General features: G+C 37.3%; 1 pseudogene; it reads right to left on the minus strand.

Moving 5' to 3' along the window:
* Positions 1 to 1,298: 1,298 nt before the first annotated feature.
* LOC107620845 (protein FAR1-RELATED SEQUENCE 5-like) lies at positions 1,299 to 3,434 on the minus strand (annotated as a pseudogene).
* Between the last annotated feature and the right edge of the window lie 1,740 nt (positions 3,435 to 5,174).

Consider the following 5,174-nt stretch of genomic DNA (forward strand, 5'->3'; position numbering starts at 1 on the left):
CGCGAGTTTGAAGCTCATCACAGTCATTCGATCATTGAATCCTACTCGGAATACCACAGACAAGGTTTAGACTTTCCGGATTCTCATGAATGCCGCCATCAGTTCTAGCTTATACCACGAAGACTCTAATTAAGAGATCTAAGAGATACTCATTCAATCGGATATAGAACGGAGGTGGTTGTCAGGCACACGTTCATGGGTTGAGGAAGGTGATGAGTGTCACGGATCATCACCTTCATCACAGTTAATCGCGAATGAACATCTTAGGTAGGAACAAGCGTGTTTGAATGGAAAGCAGAAATACTTGCATTAATTCATCGAGACACAGCGAGCTCCTCACCCCCAACAATGGAGTTTAGAGACTCATGCCGTCAAAGAGTACAAAGTTCATATCTAAAAAATGTTATGAGATGCAAAATAAGTCTCTAAAAGTTGTTTAAATACTAAACTAGTAGCCTAGGTTTACAAAAAGTGAGTAGACTATGACAGATGGTGCAGAGATCCACTTCTGGGGCCCACTTGGTGTGTGCTGGGGCTGAGACTTAAGAAATTCACGTGCATAAGGCCATTTTGGGCGTTCAACACCAGGTTTGGATCCATTTCTGGCGTTGAACTCCAACTTTTAATCCTTTTCTGGCGCTGAACGCCAGAATTGGGCAGAGAACTGGCGTTGAACGCCAGTTTACATCATCTATCCTTGAGCAAAGTATGAACTATTATATATTTCTGAAAAGCCCTGGATGTCTATTTTCCAACGCAATTAGAAGCGCGCCATTTTGAGTTTTGTAGCTCCAGAAAATCCATTTTGAGTGCAGGGAGGTCAGAATCCAATAGCATCAGCAGTCCTTTTTCAACCTGAATCAGATTTTTGCTCAACTCCTTCAATTTCAGCCAGAAAAATACCTGAAATTACAGAAAAACACACAACTCATAGTAAAGTCCAGAAATATGAATTTTTCCTAAAAACTAATGAAAATAAACTAAAAACTAACTAAAACATACTAAAAATTATATGAAATTAACCCCAAAAAGCGTATAAAATATCCGCTCATCAGTACTGTTGATGTCCCTTGAGAAGCCATAGGGTCCTTGGAAAGCTCCTATGAAAAAATAATACATAGAGTCAAAATTGCTATCAAGTATAACTACAACATAGAAGTTACCAGTTTATTTTAATTCAAGTAACCACTAATACAATATTGTATCTTACTAACCTCTTCTATATCAAAGCTAGCTTGCGTGCCACTACCAATCTTATCACCCAAATCGTCACCGTCATTCTTCATAGGACAATTCTTCTATACATGACCATCATTGTTGCATTTAGTGCACCTCCGGTTACCTCTCTCTTTTTCCCCCTTGGGTGCTCCTTTTGTCTTGACCACTGAAGGGTCACCAACAAAGTTCGGCATGGGAGAATCTCTTGTTTGTCTTTTCAAGCCAGATTTTTGTTCTAGTGTTTGGGTCCAACGACAAACTTCATTCATAGTGTCATAGAAAGAAGGACCATCTTGAGCTCCTAAGAATACCATCCACGTAGCTACCACTGACAATGCGCCATAGCGCATTAAAAATTCTCTCTCTCTGTCTTGCGGAGTGCCTCCAGCGGAACTTTCATCCAGATACTCTTTGGTATCCTTCGACCATCTTTTCAAAAGAAGACTATCTGGAAACTTCTGTAAACCTACACTTTTCATGGCACAAAATATGTGGCTGCAAGGAATGCCTTCACTACTCCACCGACTACATTCACACTCCATATGCTCAGTATTGCGATCATAAAGTACGTTATATATATGTTGCCTTCTATCACACTCCTTAACTTTTAACACAACAGTAGTTGATATTTTTTCCTCATTTATTATATCTAATGTGACCACTCCTTGAATCTCCTTTTTTACTTCTCCAAGAATCTCTCTTGTGTAAAAATTTGCAACAGAAAGCTCCAATGCTTCTAACCCAGTAGTTAGAATGGGCTCCCCATTCACCGTCTTAAATTGAGAAACCAATTCATTGTGTCTATAGTCCCTAAGAGCATGTTCAAGATTTTGGACCAACTCTAGAAGACTCTGCGAATGCAAATAAACCTCTTAATGAAGTTGTTTATCGCCTCACACCTTGATATTGTTCTAAATCTAGCACAGAATTTATCCCTCAAGTAAAAGCTTGCCCAATTTTTCATCTTTTCATATTCATTTAGAACCCACTCATTTTCCTCCAACCCATATTGTTTTATCATATTCTCCCAATATTCTTCAAATTCATCCGAATGCCATGGAGCATACAAACATCTTCTGAAGTCATTAAAAAAATTTTTGTTTTTTATGTTTGCCGTTACATTCTTCTAAATGTGCCAACCACATAATCGGTGAGTTGCATCTGGGAAGATTTATCGAATTGCTGCCTTCATTGCCTCATCACCGTCTATGACCACAACACTGGGAGACTTGTTCAGCATGACTTCTAAAAGGTTTTGCAACAACCACATATATGTTGCTGTTCGTTCGTCCTCTACCAAGGCAAAGCCAAATATACATGTTTGGCGGTGATGGTTACAACCCGAGAAGATTACCAACGGCCTTCTGTACTTATTCTTCTGATAGGTTGTATCGAATGCAAGCACATTTCCAAAGCACTGATAGTCGGCCCTACAAACACCATTTGCCTAAAATAAATTTGCCAGCCGACCTTCATTAGTAACACTGTACCTTGCCATGGCCATGGGGTCAACATTGACTTTCCCAAGTACATAGCTAATTGCCGCATTGGAACCCCCACCAATGAGCTTTGCACGACGAGTTCTTTGAATGTGGTTATCGAGGTCCTTCTTTGTGAACTCGACATTGACATAACCACCGGCTTGGCCTACCATTAGTCTCAATATTTTAGAGGTTGGAAGACCATGATCATGCATGGTGTTCACCTGAGCTTTTTGTGCCTTAGTCAACCCTCGGTGGTTTGGAATTAGGTGTACCAAGCATTATGGAACAAGATCATGGTTGTGCTTCTCGACTAATTTTTTAACCCTCCAAGTCGAAGTTTTCGTGTCAAAGTATACCGCAAGTATGGCTTCATAACCAGTGCAAGTCAGCGCTCTATGCTTCCTCTTCCTACTCGAATTAGAGATGTATTTCTCAGCTCTCTTTCCTTCCTTGTTGCAAAAAATCGCCTTCTGCACTGTGTTCATCTTTTCCACGTGCTGTATCACCCTTGCAAACTCCAAAATCGCCACATGTCGGATAACGTACATACAAGTTATAAGTTGTATCCGATGTTTCAAAGGTCTAGTTTATAACATTATCAGCCATCACAGACACACACTTGCTACTGCTGCCACCGCAATCACAAGTGTAGTTCACATTTTCTTCCACACCAGTCATCATGCAATCTTCGACGTTGTCTTGTGAATTGAGTGGTTCCAAATCAACATCCATTGTATCCTAATGAGATAAAATAAACAAAAGGCAATAAATAACAAAAGGCAATCATAATAAATAACAAAATTCATCATAAATTTCATTGATAATCAACCAGAATTTTAAGTTATAGTTATTGTCTCATTAAATTACAAATTATTTAAAAATAGTTAAGAAAAATAAGGGACCATACCATTGTTTGATAAAATATCACCTAATTTATATTATGCAAGAATATATATTCTTGCACACAACAATCAAGTGACATAGAACAAATAATGAAAAAAAATTATATGATAGCGAATTAACAAAACTAATTGTAAAAAGGAATAATAGTAATCGAAAGAACATTACTGGGGGAGGAGCCATCTGAGAAATTAATTTTTGTGGCAATTCAATAGCAAATGTAAGCCAAAAACAACTTAATAGGAACTCTAAGAAACAGATGAGTTTCAATTTATAATCACCAAACAAATGAAGCCTAAGAAACAGATGATTTTCAATCCTTTAATTTTAGTTTCAAACCAGAAAACAAATGAAGCCTAAGAAATATGTATGGCTATGGCACAATGGACACAACAAGATTAATATTTATTTGAGGGAATATTTTGGTGGAGGTTTCTAAAAACCTCCACAATATATTTTATTTATGGCAATTTTAAAAACCCCCACCCATAATTAATTAAAATTCAAAATTTAGGAGACAAATCTCATTTTTCCTTATTCCCGAAATGAAAGGTGTTTAGTTAGCTGAGAGAGTGGGTATGGAATCCTAGGTTTTCTACTGCTAGTTTCGCTGCCGTTTCTGCTGCCGTTTTCATTGCCGGTGCCGTTACCACTGCCATGTTCATTGCAGTAGAGAGCTTCTGGATCGAGCCACCTCTTCTGTCAACGCGTTTTTAGATAAGTTCTCTTCTCTATACTGTCGTTGCTGCCACTGCTGCCACCGCAGTTTCCACCACCGTTGTCACCACAGTTTCTGCCGTCGATGCCACCGTAGTTGCCGTGGTACAACGCATTTTCAGATATGTTCATTCCTGAGTTTCTTCTTCAATGCTGCTTTCTCTCACTCCAATTTCTTCTTTGAACTGCTGCTGGTACTTCTTTTTCTTCTTCTTCCCAATTAATTTGTTGATATTTCTTCTTTGTTAACAATAAATTCTCACCTCCTCAGTTCTGATGCAACTTTCGTACTGATACTCCCTCTTGTTCTGTATTTTTTTTTATTCTTTTTCATTTGTGTTGATAAGAAATCTTGGAAACGAGGTAGGAAAGACATGATAATTGATAAAAAAATATTAGAATTATATTATATTAGTTTATTTTCTAATGGAATATATTTTAGGATTGTGTTGTTTATTATATTTCAGGATTGCATTGTTCGAACAAACAGGAATTGGAAAGAATGCCAGCCATATTTGTTTCTTCAATTTCAATCACTTCTCGATTATTTGATTCTTTTTCATGAGGTTTTTTTTCTACAAGGAAGATCATTGTTATTTTGTTTAATGTTACTTAATTTTGTTTTCTTTACTAAAGTCTCAATGCAATTATCTTATTAACTCAGCCGATTTTGGAGGTTATGTTAGTTACTACTACACCTAATGTTTACAAATTTAGAGCATAGACACTTGTTTAATTTAAAGCTTCAACTTACAACTACTCTAGTGAAGGTTTTGAATTGAATGATTGGTTTTATTTATGTTACCCTTGAGATGATTTCTCTTATGAAAATACATGAAGCATGTCTATAGATGT

This window comes from Arachis ipaensis, chromosome B10 (genome assembly GCF_059453495.1).
Source record: "Arachis ipaensis isolate K30076 ecotype BB chromosome B10, ASM5945349v1, whole genome shotgun sequence".
Taxonomy (NCBI): Eukaryota; Viridiplantae; Streptophyta; class Magnoliopsida; order Fabales; family Fabaceae; genus Arachis; species Arachis ipaensis.